Source organism: Bison bison, unplaced genomic scaffold (genome assembly GCF_000754665.1).
Source record: "Bison bison bison isolate TAMUID 2011002044 unplaced genomic scaffold, Bison_UMD1.0 scf7180017864098, whole genome shotgun sequence".
Lineage (NCBI taxonomy): Eukaryota > Metazoa > Chordata > Mammalia > Artiodactyla > Bovidae > Bison > Bison bison.
The window spans coordinates 3,933,674-3,955,980 of record NW_011494670.1 but is presented as its reverse complement, the minus strand read 5'-3'; the positions used below and the strand labels follow the sequence as shown (position 1 = coordinate 3,955,980).

The 22,307-nt window shown below is 37.6% G+C and overlaps 1 protein-coding gene across 7 annotated transcripts in view; it reads right to left on the bottom strand.

Annotated features, from left to right (window-relative positions):
• Positions 1 to 22,307, bottom strand: part of BBX (bobby sox homolog (Drosophila)) — a 299,118-nt gene that overhangs the window by 244,040 nt on the left and 32,771 nt on the right. The gene's annotated exons all lie outside the window — the stretch shown is intronic.

Sequence of the window (22,307 nt, the reverse complement as noted above, 5' to 3'; positions counted from 1 at the left end):
AGACCTGGGTTCGATCCCTGGGTCAGGAAGATCCCCTGGAGGAGGAAATGGCAACCCACTCCAGTATTCCTGCCTGGAGAATCCCATGGACAGAGGAGCCTGGTGGGCTCCAGTTCATGGGGTCACAAAGAGTCAGACACAGCTGAGTGACTAACAGACTAATACTACTACTTGATTCTTAAATGTACTGAAGAAATCACATAAGTATAAGCCAACAAAACCATAAAATAGCCGTTTAATTCTAAGCAAACACCACAGGCAGGACTGGATTCCAACTGAAGCATTATGATTTGCCAGCTACCTCAACTTCAGCACATCCCTCAAATTGTCTGAGGCTCAGTTTCCCCACATCTACAAAGATAACAATGGCAACCCTGAGTCTACTATAGGCTGTTCTGAAAATCAAATGAAAATATGAATGAGATCTAAAAATATAAAGTTAGTTTTTATGAACTATACATCTATAGCTTTCATCACATTTTAAACGGTCAAACGTACAATAGACAAATTTGAAGTCAGAACTTCTCTAATTTCTGGTGTACAAGCTTCATTATTCTACATTTAGAAAACTTGCTTTTTCATTTATACTAACTTTGGAGATACTATGTTACTCAAGGACTACATGCCTATTAAAATTACTTAAATTAGACAGAATTACCCAGTGAGATCAGTACAATGACCAAGTACTGTGTCTGCAGTTATTAAAGATATGATTGTTACTTATGAAATTTTCATCCATGGAAATTGTATTTACCTAAAGACAAAACCAGAAAGTTAAGAAAAATGGGCAAATGATACAGAATTTCTATAAAAATGAGCATTATAACTAACATAAACCGGTATGGTATTTGTTCAGAACACAGATATCTATATCCATCAGATGGTCAATTGTAGGCAACACTGGCAGCAACTTTGCCAAAAACTGAAATACTTGTGAGTCAATAGGTTTGGGGTGTTTCTTTTCCTAAATGAAACCCTGTGTCACTCATTACAAAATATAATCCCAAACATCTTATTCACCAGGAGAGTGATAAAATCAAGGAAACCCTGGAAAACCAAACTGTTCAGGAATACTGGCAACAGAATGAGAGAATGCCAAATAAATCTGAATTGATATTAAATATTTTTAAAATTTAGTATAGTGCATAATTTGGTACACAACTAAATAGTCTATGTCTTTATAAAGTGGTGGGGGGAGGAAGAGGGAGGGCAACTGAGGGTGTTAATATTTTTTATTCGTTGTTTATTTAGACAACTATAAGAGGAGAGAAAATTCTTTACAAGAAACTTTTATCAAATTCACTGAGACAAAAATGTTTTTAGGCCTAGATTATACAGCTAATGGTCCTGGTTTTTCCACTAGAGTTTACAAGGATAGAAACTGTATGTCTAACTGCCAGCATCTCTGTGGATTTATGTAAATCTTTGGTTATAATACACTTTTCATTTATCCTTCTCTATTTTTACGTCTGAGATAATTCTAATAGTGGTCAGATACTTGGGATGTTAAAACCTATTTGGATATATGAACCACAGCAACTATTACAGCACCTCTCTAACCAGAAGTCCACTTGAGTTGGTTTACACTGCCCTCTACAGCCTTGAGTCATTCTTTCTGAAAAATAACTGTATTTTTGAAATACAGAAGGACAACAGAACAAGGGGCCAAGAGATATTCTTTTTTTTTTTTTTAATTAGGGTATAGTTGCTTTACAATGTTCTGAAGAGATATTCTTAAGCACTCAGTTTTCATCTCTGAATCACATTAATAATGTTGACTTGAGAACTGAATTTTTAAACACTGTCAACCATCTTTTTACCCATTTTTACTCATTAAGCTCCCAATGAGGAATTTTCTTTATTTCAACAAATAATTACTGCGGGCTTATTATCATGTATGATATTGTGCTAAGTGTTAGAATAACCAAAATATTTATGGTGTGATCCTTTATTCTTCAAAATTTCCAAAGAGCAGCCTAAGTTTTAACAGATGATTATTAAAGATACATATGTATTTGAAATGACATTTCTTAAAAGATCAATCTAAAGATGCTATATTACAAAGAAGAGTGAAATAACCTATACTCAATTACAATTTAATATAATGTTATCTTGGGAGTAAAAGAATGGTGGGTTTGAATCTGGAGTCCTCTATTAGGACTATGTGATCATGGATAAGTTACTTAACTTTCCAGATCTCAATTTTCTCATTTATAAAACAGAGATGTTTGTAATTCCTACCACCAGTTTTTGGCAAGATTAAGTGACATATCCTTGAAACCATACTGCCTTATCATAATGAGTGTTCAATCAATGATACCTATTAAGTTCTTTTTATTACCCACATGTATTTTCCAAACCAAAAGTGGGGACAGATAAGCTGAAAAACTGCTAGTGTATTTATGAAGAAAATGAAAGATTTTAAATTAGGACTGTCCCAGAAAACCAAAACTGTGTATTTCCTCTTTAATCTACTGAAAAGTTAATAACACTGTAACTATGTTAAATCTATAACTTCATTTTTAAAGCCTATATAATATTTCATGAATATATTTATTATTTGTAGCTCAAGAAATTTTGAGTTTATACAAAGATATCACATGATCTAATAAATCTTCAAGAAGAATGCTTCTTAATCTCTATAAGAAATAACATATCTGAGTCTTTTCTGTTGTTGTTTAGATTTGATCTATGTACACTATTAAGTATGTCAAGGCTGTATATTGTCACCCTGCTTATTTAACTTACATGCAGAGCACATCATGAGAAACGCTGGGCTGGAGGAAGCACAAACTGGAATCAAGATTGCCGGGAGAAATATCAATAACCTCAGATATGCAGATGACACCACCCTTATGGCAGAAAGTGAAGAAGAACTAAAGAGCCTCTCGATGAAAGAGAAAGAGGAGAGTGAAAACGTTGGCTTAAAGCTCAATATTCAGAAAACTAAGATCATGGCATCCAGTCCCATCACTTCATGGCAGATAGATGGGAAACAGTAGAAACAGTGGCTGTCTTTATTTTTCTGGGCTCCAAATTCACTGCAGATGGTGACTGTGGCAATGAAATTAAAAGACACTTACTCCTTGGAAGGAAAGTTATGACCAACCTAGACAGCATATTAAAAAGCAGAGACATTACTTTGCCAACAAAGGTCCGTCTAGTCAAGGTTATGGTTTTTCCAGTGGTCATGTATGGATGTGAGAGTTGGACTGTGAAGAAGGCTGAGCGCTAAAGAATTGATGCTTTTGAACTGTGGTGTTGGAGAAGACTCTTGAGAGTCCCTTGGACTGCAAGGAGATCCAACCAGTCCATCCTAAAGAACATCAGTCCTAGGTGTTCATTGGAAGGACTGATGTTGAAGCTGAAACTCCAATACTTTGGGCCACCTGATGCAAAGAGCTGACTCATCTGAAAAGACCCTGATGCTGAGAAAGATTGAGGGCAGGAGGAAAAGGGGACGACAGAGGATGAGATGGCTGGATGGCATCATCGACTCAATGGACATGGGTTTGGGTGGACTTCGGGAGTTGGTGATGGACAGGGAGGCCTGGCATGCTGTGGTTCATGGGGTCGCAAGGAGTCAGACATGACTGAGCGACGGAACTGAACTGAACTGAACACTATTAAAGAAACAAAATTGTGAAACACTGAAAACAGCTGTAAATGTAGCTAGTTATTGTGAATATGACCTTATTCCTATAATAAGGGTATAAGATTGAATAGAATCTTTTAATTGTTTTTATTTGATCAATCTTTCAATAACTAAATTGGGATAATATTAAAAATTAGAATAGGAGTTGCATAGGCTTTCCCAGTGGCTCAGGGGTAAAGAATCTGCCTACAATGCAGGAAATGTGGGTTCAATCCCTGGCTTGGAAAGATTCCCTGGAGGAGGAAATGGCAACCCACTCAAGTATTCTTCCCTAGGAAATCCCATGGATAGAGCTTGGAGGGCTACAACCTGTCCATAGGGTTACAAAGAGTCAAACACTACAGAGCGACGGAGCATACATATGAGTTGCATATTTCCTCAAAATTTTAAAATAAACCAAAAAAACCCATATGAATTGGTATGTTGAGAGTAAATTAAAGGCACTGACTTCTTTCTAATTCAGAATTAACAGTGTGACTCATTTAATAACCTCACTTAAGAAATTTTTGTTGTTTTATATTCTATACAATGGGCCTCTTAATATAAATCATTATATTTCCCCCCAAATTTAGCTTTCCTAGTCATACTTCAGTAAATATAATCGTTTATCTCAATGGTTGATCATTTAAATGTTACTTTGAAAAATCGCTCTGTTTACACATTTGTTCATTTATTCATTCAGAGCTCAGTCATTAAAACACTGAAATGATTATACATATTGATGGTAATTTTAACTTTCTTTTAAAAAAGTATTTGTAAACATATTAATGATCAGAAGATTACAAAGAAAGGATGTTAAGACATTGAGAGTTTACTTGTCAACATATGAAAATCTCCAATCCATTTCAGGCATGTTTGGCTTTTCTGAAGAGTAACAATCTCAGTAAACTAGCCCGTTGATGGGTACCAATTGTCTCAAGACAATGTATTAAGTGAGTTTTAATTTATTTGCTCTTATTTAAAAAAAATAAACAAGTGTCAAAAATCCTTTCAGTAGGAATGGCTGAGAAGAAAGGACCAGCTGAATATTGCAATTTCATAAAGTTGAGGCAACAGTAAGTTTCAGAGGCCATCACCTGCATACAGCGGTTCTGGTTCAGCAATAACTGTACCATTCTAAATACCTTACAGAGGGCAGTGTGCTTTCAGTCTCTCAGTCTAGCATGATGTAATTTCCCATAACCTTTATTTACCCTTTCATATTATGTTGCTAAATGATTTCTTCACAAAATAAATACCTTATCCTTTCAGAAAGAGCAAACGCCCGGCAGAGTCAATGGCAAACAAGAAAGAAACTGCACCAGTGGTAGGTAGCTCAACTAACAAATCCTAGCAATGGGATTAAATGATGCATGCGCGCACACACACAGGGACGAAACACTGAACAGGGTTGGATGAAACACTGAATGGGAGATGAAAAAGAAATTACTCTGAACAAAAAAACAATCAAAGGTAGGCCAAACATTCCTTTCTTAAAAATACTGTTTACTTGGTTAAGTTTGAGAAGCTAGCAGAACCAGACATCAAAGATTTGCTTAGGGCAATGAATTTCAACAAGTAGAACAACATCATCAGCTGCTTTCAGGGGAATAAGATATATGAAACTATCATATTTAGGATATTTTCTTAGGTTTGTTGAAAATAACAGTTGGGAGTAAAATAACCTAGTATAGTTCCTGGCATGTAGCGTCTACACAAGTTATAAATACAATTATAAATTTGTATAAATTTATAAATTATAAATTACAATTATGTTTCATCTCCACATCAAGATAACACAGTGATACTTTAATCACAATTTTGCCAGAAAATCGAAGCTTAAATAGAGGCATCAAGTAACCAGCCATGACATAGTTAACTGGTAGAAAAACAAGATCTGAAAACAGGTCTGTGTATTTGCTGGAAGCCATATGCTGGTATCAGACATATACTTTACTGGTACTTCAAAATCATCTGGATGTATACAAAAAAAACTTTGAATCCTGGAAGTGAAACTCTGGAAAACTTGGAAATGAAAAATGTATTTAGCGAAATAGAAGGCTGAATATGAAAAGCAAGACATCACTAGAAGAATACCACTGAAAAATGAGTTAGTAAGCTCAAACCTGGGCCAAAGATTTCTTCAGAATGCAAAAGGATAAAGAAATAAAAGGTTAAAAAAAGAAAAAGTTTTCAGACAGAGGACAGACCTGATTTTCACTACCTATTAGCAATTCCAAGAGGAGAGACTAAAGAGTGAAGGAGAGGCAATATCTGAAAACAGAGTATTAGAGAATTTTACATAATTGAAGATTATGAACATTGAGTCCAAATGCATAGTTTCACATTGAATAGAGTCACTCACTGAGTGCCAATCTGGATAAATTAAAAACAAAAACTTATGAAACACATGAAAGAGAAATTCTTACTAACAAGGATAAAGCAAAAATCTCTAAAATTAACAGAAAAAAGAGAAAAGACTTATCCACAGAAGAGACACCAACCTTCCTCTTTTAATAATAATTTAGGAGGAAACTTGTCTTTATCAACCTAAAAGGCTGAAAACAGAGAATTGGGGGGAAATAAGAGCAAGCTTAAATTCTTCTTTTGTTCAGAGAAAAGGTATTAAACAGATACCTTTAATTTCAGACGCTCTAAGAAAAACATGCTTAAATACACGTGTTAAAACATTTACCTCGAAAGTGGGGGAACTGAATGAAGAGAATCAAAAGATAGACTTCCAGTTATAAGTACTGGGGATATAAAGTACAGCATGATGTCTAGTTAACACTGCTATATGGTATATTTGAAAGATGCTAAGAGAGTAAATCCTAAAGTTCTCATCACAAGGAAATAACGTTTTTTCCCCCTTTGGGCAAGGGGAGGGGTGATGTGGGGGGAACCTACATGAGATGACTGACATGCAGTTAACTAAACTTACAGGTAGTGCTAGTGTTAAAGAACCCACCTGCCAATGCAGGTATACATAAGAGATGCGGGTTTAACCCCTGGGTCAGAAAGATGCCCTAGAGAGGAAATGGCAACCCACTCTAGTATTCTTGCCTGGGAAATCCCATGGACAGAGGATCTTGGCAGGCTACAGTTCATGGGGTCACGAAGAGTTGGACATGACTAAAGTGACTTAGCATGCAAACTTACTGTAGTAAACATTTCACAGTACATATAAATCAAATCATTAATGCTGTACACCTTAAACTTAACCAGAGCTACATACCAAATATATATAAATAAAACTGAAAGGAAATAAACAAAAATGATCACAACGTAGGAAAGAAATGTATGCTATTCAAACCAGCAGAGCAAATAAAGAATAAAACAAATGTGATCATTCCAATGAGTCTAGAAAACAGAAACAAAGAGAGGGTAATATAAAGAAATTACCAGTTACAAGTTACAATAAATATAAACACACCATCAGAGATATGTTCAGACTAAATTAGAAAATAAAAAACTATGTTCACGTCCATAACAGACACACCTAAGACACAATGACACATGAAGTGTTAAAAGTCAGGGATATGAAACCACATAGCAGGCAAAGGAAAAGAGAAAGCACGTATAGAAACAGTGACACTAGACAAAAGAAATTAAAGAAAAATCATTAAAAGGGGAAAAGAAAATATCTACATTGCTACAAAGAATAACCTTCCAAGAGAATAATAGTCACTAGTTCTTATACATTTAACAACATAGTGTTTGAAATATAAAAAGAAAAAATTTTTAAATAGCAGAAATTAGCAAATCACAATCACACTGAGAGTCTTTAAAATACTCCTCTCAGAAAATAACTGATAAAGTAAAAGAAAAATAAATAATGCTATAAAGGATAGGAATGATACATTCAAATTAACCTAACAGATATAATATTAACTTAAACAGGTATTTTATGGGTAACATTATGGACTCCACATAAAAAGAAATCACATTCTTTCTGAAGATGTGAAATAGTCAGAGACTGATCATGTAGTGGACATCAAAAGGTAAATTAACAATTCTTAAACAGTGTTATCCTGCAGGCCACATTCACTAACCTAAATACAGTTAAGATGTGAAATCAATCAATCAATAAAATAAATAGATAAATCAGGAGTTTAAGATAAACATATATACACTACTATATACAAAAATAGGAGAAGGCAATGGCAACCCACTCCAGTACTCTTGCTTGGAAAATCCCATGGACGGAGGAGCCTGGTAGGCTGCAGACCGTGCGGTCGCTAAGAGTACAACTGAGTGACTTCACTTTCACTTTTCACTTTCATGCATTGGAGAAGGAAATGGCAACCCACTCCAGTATTCTTGCCTGGAGAATCCCAGGGACAGAGGAGCCTAGTGGGGTGCTGTCTATGGGGTCGCACAGAGTTGGACACGACTGAAGCGACTGAGCAGCAGCATATACAAAATAAACAAGGACCTACTCTATAGCACAGGTAACTATACTCAGTATCTTGTAAATAACCTATAATGGAAAAAAATCTAAAAAAGAGTATTTGTGTGTGTATATAATTGAATCACTTTCTTATACACCTGAAACTAACACAACATTGTAAATTAACTACAGATCAATTTTAAGAAGACTAAAAAAAGAATATGCAGAAAAAGAAATTGGTAATAAAATGACAGCCAAAAAAATTTAATCAAGAATTTTAAACTCTGTTTCTAAAAGTAGTGTATTAGTTAAACAGCAAATTAAAATGCATTTTTTTCATATTTCAAATGGACAATGACCACCCTATGTAAGATAACCTGTGAGATGCCATCAAAATGGTAATCATTGAAAACAGGGCAACAAACAATATTTTACAGAACCATTAAATTTGAAAATAAATGAATTATTTCAAAACAAGCACTAGAAAACAGAACAAAAAAATTTTAATTTGAACAAAAGTTAATAAACACACATGAAAAACATTAAACATTATAAAAAATAACAGAGAAAAAATTAAACATTATAAGCAAATAACAGAAAATTTTATATGAAAAGATGGCTTTATTACAAAATATAAACTATCAAAATTTACCAAAGAACAAGCAGAAAAACCAACACAGTAACCAAAGTAAAAAAATTAAAGCAATTGGCTAAAGGTCTGCATCCTCAAGAAAGGCACTAGCCCAAGGTGGTTTTATAGGAGCTGAGGCTAACTTAACCCCATTCAAGAACCAGGTAAGAAAAGCAAAGAAAAGAAAAATTAGTGTTCCATCATACTTCAAAGTAGATGTAAAATTCTTTAGTAAAATTTAAAAATAGAATAAAACAGGGTATGAAAAAATAACATCAAATAGAGGTTAGCCCAGAAATGTAAGGATGACTGGCCTCAGAAAATATATTAATGCAATTCATTACATTAAGAGAGTAAAAGAAGAAAATGAGATGAGCAGGTCAACAAGTTACTTTACCATACACTCATGATATAATTTCTCAGCCAAAAATAGGAGAGAATTTCCTTAATCTGATTTAAATAAAAAGCTAAGAAGAGAAGCCAGCAGAATCAGAGATCAAGGAAGAAGGACACAGAAAATAGTATTCATAGTAGTCAATATTAGATGCATTAAAATATGTAAATATATATCAAAAAAGGATGTACAGGGACTTTCCTGGTGGTCCAGTGGCTAAGACTCCAAGCTCTCAATGCAAGGGGCCCAGTTCAATCCCGGGTCAGGAAGCTAGATCCCACAGGCTGCAACTAAGACCCGGCACAGCCAAATAATAATTTTTTTTTTTTTTAAAAAGGATGTACACTATCACCATGTGTAATCAGCATTATCAGAGGTACTAGCCCATGTATTAACCAAAAGCAAAAACAAAAGAAAGAAAAATGGGCAAAAAAAAAAACACTGGACAAAGTGACACAACTATCATTCATTAGTCAAAATATCCAAGAGAATAAACTGACAAACTAATAAACTAGTAAGAGAGGTATTATAAAGCTATATAATATATATATATATAGCCATAGCAATAGAACACAAAATTTAAGTTCTAAAATATTTGTACACGATTAAAGCATTTCAAATGAATTAAAGCACACAGTATTCCACAGATTACCTCTGTGTAGATATGTGTGTGTGTGTGTTTGGGCCGGGAGAAGAGGAGTAAAAAGATCCATCACTACCTCACAACATTAACAATAAATTGCAGACAGATTTTTTTCAAAGGCTTAAACAATAGAATCAAACAGATACAAGGATAAGAGAATATACAAGGGAGTATATCAATGACACTGGGGTACGAAAGACCCTCTTAAAGAAGGAAAGAAAAGACAAGAGGGAAAAGATGGACAAAGTTAATACATAGATAAAAACTCAGTGTCCCCTGGGAAATTACATTATAAGCAAAGTTGAAAGAAAATACACCAAATTGATAAAGTACCTAGCTTGGGAACTTGGTGGGGTGGATGACAAAATATTAAAACAAGGAATGAAAGTCCAAAGGAAATCTGTTCTTATCTTTTATTCATTCAGCAGTCATTCACTCACAAACATTTATTGAGTGTTTAATAAATCCTGTTTCAAGCATGAGGTATATGGAGCAAACAAAATAAAGACATCTGTTCTCATGAAGCTTCCTTTCTGGAAAGAAAGAGACAAGGCTCTAAACATGTATGCCAGCAAGTAACTACTAATAAAACACCTCTCATTTTAAATTAAAAATAACTTCAGAAGTTAGTAAACAGTAGGAAAAAGAAAACGAAAAGAAAAAATGTACTCATACATTACCTCTGAAATAGAAACATTAACCTTTGAAACTTTATAAAATTTTATTTTCTCTGTAATAGTTTATATTTAAGGAATTTATGCACATAATGATTATTTACCCTTCTGAAATACCTGGATAGAAATACCTAAAAGACCAAATCCAGCAATGACTGACCAGAAAATGAGGGTTTAATGAAAGAATTGCAGGCTTTGAGATAGTTATCCATTGTGGCACCAAATGGAGGAGAGCACCTTGTGTCTGATCCTGCTGCTGCTGCTAAGTCGCTTCAGTCGTGTCCGACTCTGTGCGACTCCATAGACTCCCAGCCCACTAGGCTCCCCCGTCCCTGGGATTCTCCAGACAAGAACACTGGAGTGGGTTGCAATTTCCTTCTCCAATGCATGAAAGTGAAAAGTGAAAGTGAAGTCACTCAGTCGTGTCTGACTGTCTGATCCTGAGAAGGAGCTAAAAGATACACTGTGCTTCACAAAGGTCCTGAGCAAGTTCCCTGGGTCTTGAGAAGAAGTCAGGGATGGGCCCCTACAGTCACAAACGGCCTTAACTAGTCAATAAGCAGTTTCCAAAATATAAACAGCTCTTTCCCTTTTTAATTTATCATTTACATTTTAAAACATACTCACAAATATTTTTAACATGAGATATACTTTACTTAAAATTCTATTACATTCAGTTAACCTGTCAAGAATACATGAATAACAGAAGTTCCCTGGTGGTCCAGTGATGAGGACTCAGAGTTTACTGCTGAGGGCCTGGTTCAATCCCTGATCTGGGAACTAGGATCGCGAGAGCCATGCAGCATGACCAAAAATAAATAATTAAAAATAAAATGAATAGATTACTCAAAATGTGATATTCAAAGATTATTTTTAATTAATTACTTACCTAGGACAACTACCAGCATATTAAAAAGTAGCCTATTAAATAAGCCCTGCATTTGTCTAAAGCAATGATAAACTCCAAAGAACTATTATTCTTTTTAGACACTCATGTCCACATCTGCCTACTAAAAACACATGTTCGAAGCATGAACATTTTAGTAAAGCGAAACTTCCCTTAAAACAAGTGTGTTTATTTGAACACAAAATTTCAGAACCAAATCAACAAGTGTTTTATGGGTTCACGCTCATGAGGGATCACATGTGTGTTTATTTGAATGTAATCTTATTGAAATAAACACAGCTGCGTTTATTTCAACGTGTGAGAATCGAGATCTACACATGTTTGTGCAAGAGTGAATCATGAAACCATGGCTTAGTGCATGAAAATGTGACTAGGAAATAGCACAAAGCACAATCACTTTCTTCAAATATAACACTGAAAATTAAATCTACAGCTAAAAGGTATTTCAGGAAAAGGTACAATTCAATATATCTCATAATGAACAAAAATATAAATTTACAGGGTCAAGTATAAAACATTTCTTTTATAAAGGTTTCATTTGAAAAAAAAAAGAAAAATGCAAAGAATGATAATAAATATGCATGAATCTACCGACTGAAAACATTGTGTAGTATATACTTGACCCTTTTTTAAAAAAATAAAATTGACATTCTCCATTTTTCTCTCCTTGGTCCCGTTACTCTTCATCCCTTCCTCGTCAGAAGTGAACACTGTCACGAATCTGAGCTAAACAATGTATATAGTATTGTTTTGGGTGTTTTGTAAAATAAACACATAAGATATAAAGTAAAAATTATTCTATGTTTTGTTTTTTGTCTATCAACTTTGTTTCTGAGATTGATTCAACGATGTTACTTCCAATTGTCACCATTACAACTCTGCCATGAACATCCTTGTACACATCCCAGTGCAGATGTCTGAGACTTTCTCTAGGATGTAACTAGATACATAACTGCTGTTTCTCAAATTTTGCTAGACATTGACAAACTGTTTCCCTAAGTAGTTGTATCAAAGTGTACACTGATTTGGAATGGATTCTATATAATTAGGATCTGTTCCAAGCAGAGTGTTCAAGAAACTGGTCTCTTAAATGGATGTGCAGACTTTCATGTTCTTGCTTGATCTGCTTAGGTTATCAGTACAGTGTTTCTCAGCCAGAGGTGACTGACCGCAGGAGACAATTATGGTCGTGACCAGGACTTCCCTGGTGGCTCAGAATTTTTACAACATCTCTCTGAAGTAATTGTATTCTCTGGTGGCTCAGATGGTAAAGCGTCTGCCTACAATGTGGGACAACTGGGTTCGATCCCTGAGTCAGGAATATCCTCTGGAGAAGGCAATGTCACCCCACTCCAGTACTCTTGCCTGGAAAATCCCATGGATGGAGGAGCGTGGTAGGCTGCAGTCCATGGGGCCGCTAAGAGTCGGACACGACTGAGGGACTTCACTTTAGGAGAATGGCACTACTAGCATCCAGTGGCTGGAGATGGGGGGATACCTCACTGCCCAGTTTTACCTTTGGAAAAACAGAATGTCCAATTGGCTTGTTCTGGTATAAATTCTTCTTCCCTCCTAGGTCAAGAATAAGTTCCAGGAACTTTGGCCTTATGAAATCATCCTTTAAATAACAGTAAGCAGTGACCTTAAGTTGAAATGCTTTCTGACATCACGAACAGCTGGACTCAGAATAAGGAGTCCAAACAAGCTACAGCATATAACGCCATTCTACAGCCCCACTAATCAGACTTTTTACAACATCTCTCTGAAGTAATTGTATTCTCTGGTGGCTCAGATGGTAAAGCGTCTGCCTACAATGCAGGAGACCCAGGTTCAATTCCTGGGTCAGGAAGATCTCCTGGAGAAGGAAATGGCAACCCACTCCAGTATTCTTGCCTGGAAAATCCCATGGACGGAGGAGCCTGGTAGGCTACAGGCCATGGGGTCGAAAAGAGTCGGACAGGACTGAGTGACTTCACTTCATCCTCTGAAGTAACTGACCACACACATATCTAAATTAAACAATGGAAATGCAACTAAATCTGTGTCTCATGGTTTATAAGAATAAAATCTTAATCTTACTTCCTAGGTGACTTTATTTATTAATAGTATCTTGGCTGACATTTTTGCCATTTATTTCCATATCTAAGTCATAGCAGAAATAAGAAAAAAAGATTTTTAAGCTAAACTATTTAAATGCCTATTTTGGAAAAAAAAAGAAGACAGATGATACAAGGTGAAAATACTACTTAGGAAGAGCTGAAAAGTTGTATGTTTGCTTTTGCCAACCTGAGAGGGGTTTTTCCCTCCATTTTCCCTTTTATATTCCCTAGTCTAAGTTAGTGGAGAAGGCAATGGCACCCCACTCCAGTACTCTTGCCTGGAAAATCCCATGGATGGAGGAGCTTGGTGGGCTGCAGTCCATGGGGTCGCTAAGAGTCGGGCACGACTGAGCGACTTCACTTTCACTTTTCACTTTCATGCATTGGAGAAGGAAATGGCAACCCACTCCAGTGTTCTTGCCTGGAGAATCCCAGGGACGGGGGAGCCTAGTGGGCTGCCGTCTATGGGGTCGCAGAGTCGGACACAAAGCAACTTAGCAGCAGCAGCAGTCTAAGTTAGAAAGTAGCAAAACGTTTAACTTTCTCTCAATTTAATATGCAAAATGTAACTTCATTATTCACTTGGAGGCCATGTAAGTCAATGGATTTAAAAAACTGAACAAGAAGCTAAGAGACCAAGAACTTTAATCCTAACTGACTTTGGCCCTCTCTTACCAATGTGATAATCACTGGCGATTTTATTATCAGACTCTCAATAACTGCCTCTACAATGAAGTCTAACTCTATACCTCTATTCATGCATTTTAGTTCAACATTTCCAGCTACCTACCTGACATCTCCACAATGGTTGTCCCTTACCATATTCCATGTTCCTGAACCTGAACTGTGATCTCGCTGCACGCCCTCCATCAACACCTTCCATCACGGAAGCTCCATTCATTTGATGGGTGGGGGGGCGTGCAGTGGGACAGCATTCTCTTGGCCAGCTTCTTCCATGGCTTCCTCTCTCTTACTCCTCTAACTCCTGGACTGCTTCTTCTATAGCATCTTGTCTACCATTTCTCTTCCAGTTTAACTGCCATAGCCAAGAGCAGGTCCCACTTTATTGTGTATACTCACTGCTTCCAGACTTGACTCACTGCTGCTTATTTCCAGCTTCTCCTCCTGAAATTCACCCTACATATATGTGGTCATATAATCTTTCTCTCTTTTCTTTTGTATGTCCTTTTTTATTTGGGTGTGATCGACACACAATCAATTGCACATATTTAAACTGGACAATGTGATACATTTGGTACGCCTATGATACCATCACTTGCAAGATAATGAACACATCCATGATCCACCCCCAATTTTTCCTTGTGCCTTTGTAAACCCTCTCTCTCCTTCTCTCTCCCTTGTGAAGGAACCACTTATCTGTTTTATGACTCTAGATTAGTTTGTATTTTTTAGAATTTCATGTAAGCAGAATCACAGAGTATGTACTCTTTTTGGTCTAGGTTTTTCAATAAGCATAATTATTTTGAGATTCACCAATGCTGATGGGTAAATCAATGGTGCTTTCCTTTTTATTGCTGAATAATAGTTCTTTGTATGCACAGACCATCATTTGTTTAACCATTCACTTGTTGGTGGATATTTTGGGTATTACAGATAAATCTACTATGAACATTCAGGTACACATCCTTGTATGGACTTATCTTTCTCTAACTTGGATAAATACTGTAAAAGGAAAATGACTAGATCAATGGTAAATGTAGGTTTAACTTTTTAAGAAACTGCCAAACTATTTTCAGAGTGGTTATACCATTTTACATTCCCACCTGTGGTTTACGTGAGTTCTAGTTTCTCTATACTGGATATAATCAGTCTTTTTAATTTTAGCCATTTTTGTAGGTGAGTAGTGGTATCTCTGGAGAAGGCAATGGCACCCTACTCCAGTACTCTTGCCTGGAAAATCCCATGGATGGAGGAGCCTGGTGGGCTGCAGTCCAAGGGGTTGCTAAGAGTTGGACACGACTGAGCGACTTCCCTTTCACTTTTCACTTTCATGCATTGGAGAAGGAAATGGCAACCCACTCCAGTGTTCTTGCCTGGAGAATCCCAGGGACAGGGGAGCCTGGTGGGCTTCTGTCTATGGGGTCGCACAGAGTCGGACACAACTGAAGTGACTCAGCAGCAGTAGCAGTAGCATGCCTTTTCTCAGAGCTTCCCAGATGGTGCTAGTGATAAAGAATCCACCTGCCAATGCAGGAGATGTAAGAGAGGTGGGTTCGATCCTCGGGTCAGGAAGATCCCCTGGAGGAGGGCATGGCAACCCACTCCAGTATGCTTGCCTGGAGAATCCCATGAACAGAGGAGCTTGGTGGTCTATAGTCCATAGGGTCAAAGAATCAGACACAACTGAAGGGACTTAGCACGCAGGCATGCATGCCTTTTCTCAGGCTATTCCTTCTATCCAGAAAGCCTCTTGTGTCCAGATCTTTTGTACTTCAAGGTGAAATCAAATAACACTCCTTTTATAAGGGCTTCAATTGTCCTCAGCCAGAAGTACCACCCTCCTCTAAATTGTCTTTTGTTCATATTGTTGTTATTTCTATTATTGTTCTGATCACAGGGGGCAGTATAACTGATGGTTAGGAAGATGGACTCTGGATACAGACAGCCTGAGTTCAACTCCCATTACTAGCTGTGGGAATTTAAGCTAGTTACTTCCCTATACCTCAGTGTAGTGGACACTGGGATGCCCTACCTAGATCCCCTCTAGGCCAGCAGACCCACTGCCCAGCTGCTGAGAGTGTCGAATGCTAAGGGCTCAGAGCTGCATAAGAGCTACCTTTCCCAGCAATTCTGGGGGATTATGCCCCTCCCTCAGGGTCTGTTCCCCAGACAGTCCCCCTCAGCCAATGCCTGACTGAGTGGTCCTCTTCCCAATGGCAAATCTATGTGCCATTCCCACTCCAAACTTCGCAAAGGATTTCAAGGAAGCTACATTTTTAGCAAAATCCACATCTTTACCTGGCTTTTTCCCCTACCCAGTTCAGTTCAGTTGCTCAGTTGTACCTGACTCTTTGCAACCCCATGGACTGCAGCACGCCAGGCCTCCCTGTCCATCGCCAGCTCCCAGAGTTCACTCAAACTTATGTCCGTTGAGTCAGTGATGCCATCCAACCATCTCATCCTCTGTTGTCCCTTTCTCCTCCTGCCTTCAATCTTTCCCAGCATCAGGGTGCTTTCAAATGAGTCAGGTCTTCACATCGGGTGGCCAAAGTATTGGAGTTTCAGCTTCAGCATCCTCTACCCAAGTAGTTCTCAAACTTTAGGATCAATCAGGTTCACTTGGAAGACTAGTTAAACCACAGGTTGGCTCCCCAGCTCCCCAAGTTCCCGGTTCAGGGCTCCTGAGAATACACAACCTGAGAATGTATATTTCCAAGTATCGCTGAGGCCACTGACCACATACCCAATCCGCCTTCCCTCCGTTGCTCATGTTCAGGTTCCTCCTGAGTGCTCCCTCAATAAATCACCCACACAAGACTCTGCACCTCAGGCTCTGCTTCTAAGAAACCTGACATGCAATTTCTTAATGTAGCAAATAGGTACATTATTAATTAGCCTAAATGATGACTGTGCAGATAAAATCAGGAAATATATCCACTATGCTTAGAATAGTACCAAGCACATAAAAAAGTCTTTATAAGTATTAGTTACCGTCATCAGCTCCCCTATTATTACTAAACATTACTGAGCATAGGATCTATCCCTTACCCAACATTGCATTTCCTATATTACCTAACACCAATACCTACAATTGAAATCAATCTAGTGGGCTTAATGTATTGTCCACTGCATTAGCTACAATAATTAGAACTTAGTCTCTACTGAAAGGGAGCCTTAACATCTGCTTTTTTGAAAGAATCTGGAGGAAAAACAAAGTACAAGCACTCAGTTATAGTTGCAGGCTATGTTCAAGAAAGAATTCAAGAAATGAGAATAAAAGGCTGGGAGTGGATCATCAGTGGGATTCCTACAAGGTGACTACTACAAAGCACAGAGTGTCAAATGTTATCTGGAAAGAATGTTAAAGGAACTAACATACTGTGTACGTGAATAAGGCCTTATTATAAAACAGATTACCAGAAAAAACAATGAAAGTGAACCAATCTTTAATTTCCTGATCACAGACCTATTGCTTGACTTAGTAAACTATTTGCAATTAGAGCAGTTAAAATTTTTTGGTGTTTAGGCAAACAATGGACATCAAACAACTTCTCTAGCTACATGTTAACTGAAGAAAATCCATTAAGACACTTATCCATTTTGCAGAGCCATCTTGATGAAGCCTATACTTCTCAAAACCAAATAATCATGCCATGTCTACTGCCATCATTCCAAAAATATAGAGTAGTATAACAAGTAGAAATTAAAAATTGAAAGGCAGATAGTCTTAGGGAATGAAACCTTTTTCTTTTTCGCCGGTGCAGGGGAGGGGGTGGGGGTGGGCATGAATTTCTTGATGGCAAATAACTTCAAACAGTACTTCTATGTTAGAACATGTACATATATTCTTGATATGACAGGCATGTAGATTATACTACTGTCTGCTTATGTCAAAACTCACCAAACTCTATATTTAAGGTCTACACATTCCACTGTGTGTCATTTTTTTATCTCGATTTTTTAAAAAAGAGGCCTATATTATAGAACAGGATATATAATACTCAAATAGATTTTTAAGATCAAGCATTCTGGAAACTTCAACAAATTTGAGCTTTCTGGAAGCACAATTTGGCCTATGTTATGACCCATGACTTTGCAGGAAAACGAGTCTACTTTCTTCTGCTCTTCAGGTACTTTAGTAGAAAATTTGAGAAACAGAAAGCTAGGAAAACAAATTATTGGTTTTTCATTGGTTATTTTATATAAATTGAGCCTTTTCTGGAAATATGGGTGACCTGGTAGGATTACCACCTAAGACCGGTCTGTGCCTTAAAACACATTCCTAAAGCAACTTCTTCAAAAGAAGTACCAGAAAAGTCACCACAACCACAGTAGCCCCAGTGGGACAGGCAGCCCACTGGCCCTGTTCATTAAAGGAATAACTACAGAAAGTTACCAGATACCTGTAAAGCTGTTCAACACAGAGAACTTACATGTAACATTCCCCTACAGGCAGAAGGGCCCTTAAAGTTTGTTCAGCAAAATGATCTGGCACAAGGCCAACATCTAAAACAGAATCTAATCCAAAAAATAAAATAAACAAAATATACACAACACTTAAAAATCATGAATCTAATGTGAGCTCTCATATATAACAGTAAAGCATATAAACCTGTTCAATAAATGTCTGCTGAATCACAGAGTAGATTCTGTTAAGCAATAATTTTCTAAAATGGAAAGTAAAGTCCTACATCTTAGAAGAACTTGGCAGGATAGCAAGAAAGAGGGATACAATATCAGAGCACCGAACAGAGCTGAGCAGGCCCTGAGCCACCCGGGCCCTTACTCTGTCTGACGGTAGAGACAAGAGCTTGCAGTGGAAGGATAATGCTTTCTCCCCAGACATCAGCCTCACAAGATGATGGATAAACTCCAAAACTTACTACTTGCTATAATGAGGGATGGAGGGTGGGGGCGAAAGGCAGTATTTGTCCAGAAATTTGTGGGACTATAAGGCATTACCAGTCATTCAAATTCACAAGAATCTGGGTGAATAATGCTTCGCTGGCTTTATCCAAGAATCCACGAGCTTAAACTAGAGATTCTTCAGCATTTAAAAAGAGAGTCCCCTCCAATGATGGCACTCCATCCCAGCGGTATTTCAGATGCCCTTTCTGGCAGCTTCCTTAATTCACATCTTTCCAACCTAGAGATGCATACAGTATTTCTGGAAGATGAGTGCTGTGTCTCAAACATGAGTGGCACATTATTTTTGGTTCTGTTTCTGCTTTTTGATAATTTTTTGTTGGACTTTCATGTTCATATGGGTGATGTGATCTTAGCCAATCTCTTCTTGGAAAAGTTAACAAGCAATCACGTTTTTTCCAGGGTCTTTAAGGAAAAACCTAACTTGCATGAATTATTCTGACATTTGCACATCACTTTTCCTTTCTAGACTGCTCTTGGAAATCTACAAATTCCTTTGGAAACAAGGTATATCAAAAACCTTAAACCAAGAGGCCAGCACAAGAAAAGTTACCCCAAATGTGCTGTTTTGTTTAGTTAAATCATCCTGTGATTTAACCAATATCATCCCCTCCTACTCAAACTGTGAGCCTATAGGTAAATAGAGAGGATAAGAAAGGGTGGGAATTGAGTATGTAATCCTCAAACAGGAGGTGTTGGTCAAGCAGAAACAAATACTCTGGGGAAAAAGTAGAAACAAACAATTTTTTTTTTTTTAAAGGATGAATTGCTTTGGTAAGATAAAACCATTCTCAATCATCTGCATGGATTTACGTCCTGCCAAAAAATATTTTTTATGTAGCAGAGATCAGACAATATGGAAAGGCAAAAAATGACCCTATAAGAACTGCTGTAGATAAAAACACCTCAAGAAAACCCCATCATCAGACTCAGTATTACTTCTGGATTGTTTTCCCACAGATCCACCTCCATATCTCTTTTCTTATCACTTAAGTTTTTAGAGAGAAAAAAAATTACTGCTAGCAAGTTTAAAGCATTTACAAATCATAAGATACAACCACAACTCCAGAGTCACTCATGATCACTGCTAATCTACAGCATTAAACACACATACACAAAGCAAATAACATATTCCACAATTGTTAGAAATCTAAAAAATAGCTGTTGTGGAATTAAAGATTTAATGAAACAACAGAATAAATAATTAAAAGAATAAATAAATATATTTTTTATATATTAAGCTGAGTGAATAATCACATCTTTGGCTTCCCAGGTGGCACTAGGGGTCAAGAATCCACCTACCAATGCAGGAGACCAAAGAGACTTGGGTTCCAACTCTAGTCTGGGAAGATTCCACATGTCATGGAGCAATTAAGCCCGTGCACCACAGCTACTGAAGCCCATGTCCCGAGAGCCCATGGTCTACAAGACAAGCCACTGCAATGAGAAGGCCACACACTACAATGAAAAGAAGCTTCCACTTACCGCAGCTAGAGAAAAGCTCACATGCAGTAAGGAAGACCCTCAGTTCAGTTCAGTTGCTAAGTCATGTCCGACTCTTTGTGACTCTTTGGACTGCAGCATGCCAGGATTCCCTGTCCATCACCAACTCCCGGAGCCTACTCAAACTCATGTTCATTGCGTCAGTGATGCCATCCAACCATCTCATCCTCTGTCAACCCCTTCTCCTCCTGCCTTCAATCTTTCCCAGCATCAAGGTCTTTTCCAGTGAGTCACTTCTTCACATCAGGTGGCCAAAGTATTACGAGTTTCAGCTTCAACACCAGTCCTTCCAGTAAATATTTAGGACTGATCTCCTGTAGGACTGACTGGTTGGATCTCCTTGCAGTCCAAGGGACTCTCAAGAGTCTTCTCCAACACCACAGTTCAAAAGCATCAATTCTTCAGCGCTCATCTTTCTTTATAGTCCAACTCTCACATCCATACACGACTAACTGGAAAAACCATAGCTTTGACTAGACGGACCTTTGTTGGTAAAGTAATGTCTCTGCTTTTTAATATGCGGTCTCTAAGTGGGTCATAGCTTTTCTTCCAAGAAGCAAGTGTCTTTTTAATTTCATGGCTGCAGTCACCACCTGCAGTGATTTTGGAGCCCCCCAAAGTAAAGTTTCTCACTGTTTACATTGTTTCCCCATCTATTTGCCATGAAGTGATGGGACAAGATGTCATAATTTTAGTTTTCTGAATGGTGAGTTTTAAGCCAACTTTTTTGCTCTCCTCTTTTACTTTCATCAAGAGGCTCTTTAGTTCTTTTTTCCTTTATGCCATAAGGGTGCTATCATATCTGTATCTGAGGTTATTGATATTTCTCCCAGCAATCTTGATTCCAGTTTGTGCTTCATCAAGCCCAGCACTTTTCATGATGTATTCTGCATATAAGTTAAATAAGCAGGGTGACGATATACAGCTTTGACGTATTCCTTTCCCGATTTGGAACCAGTCTGTTGTTCCATGTCTAATACTAACTGTGGCTTCTTGACCTGCACACAGATTTCTCAGGAGGCAGGTCAGATGGTCCAGTATTCCCATCTCCTTCAGAATTTTCCACAGTTTGTTGTGATCCAAACAGTCAAAGGCTTTGGCATAATCAATAAAGCAATGTTTTTCTGGAACTCTCTGGCTTTTTCGATGATCCAGCGGATGTTGGCAATTTGATCTCTGGTTCCTCTGCCTTTTCTAAATCCAACTGGAACATCTGGAAGTTCATGATTCATGTACTGTTGAAGCCTGGCTTGGAGAACTTTGAGCATTATTTTGCTAACGTGTGAGATGAGTACAACTGTGTGGTAGCTTGAGCATTCTTTGGCATTGCCTTTCTTTGGGATTGGAATGAAAACTGACCTTTCCCAGTCCTGTGGCCACTGCTGAATTTTCCAAATTTGGTGGCATATTGAGTGCAGCACTTTCACAGCATCATCTTTTAGGATTTGAAATAAGATTTGGAATTCTATCACCTCCACTAGCTTTGTTCATAGTGATGCTTCCTAAGGCCCACTTGATTTCACATTCCAGGATGTCTGGCTCTAGGTGAGTGATCACACCATCGTGATTATCTGGTTCGTGAAGATCTTTTTTTGTACAGTTCTTCTGTGTATTCTTGCCACCTCTTCTTAACATCTTCTGTTTCTGTTAGGTCGATATCATTTTTGTCCTTTATTGTGCTCAACTTTGCATGAACTCTTCTTTAATTACCTTCATCATAGCTTGGCCTCAGGTCAAGCAACAGGGAAGGAACACGGCCCCGCCCATCAACAGAAAATTGGATTAAAGATTTACTGAACATGCCCCATCCATCAAAACACCACCC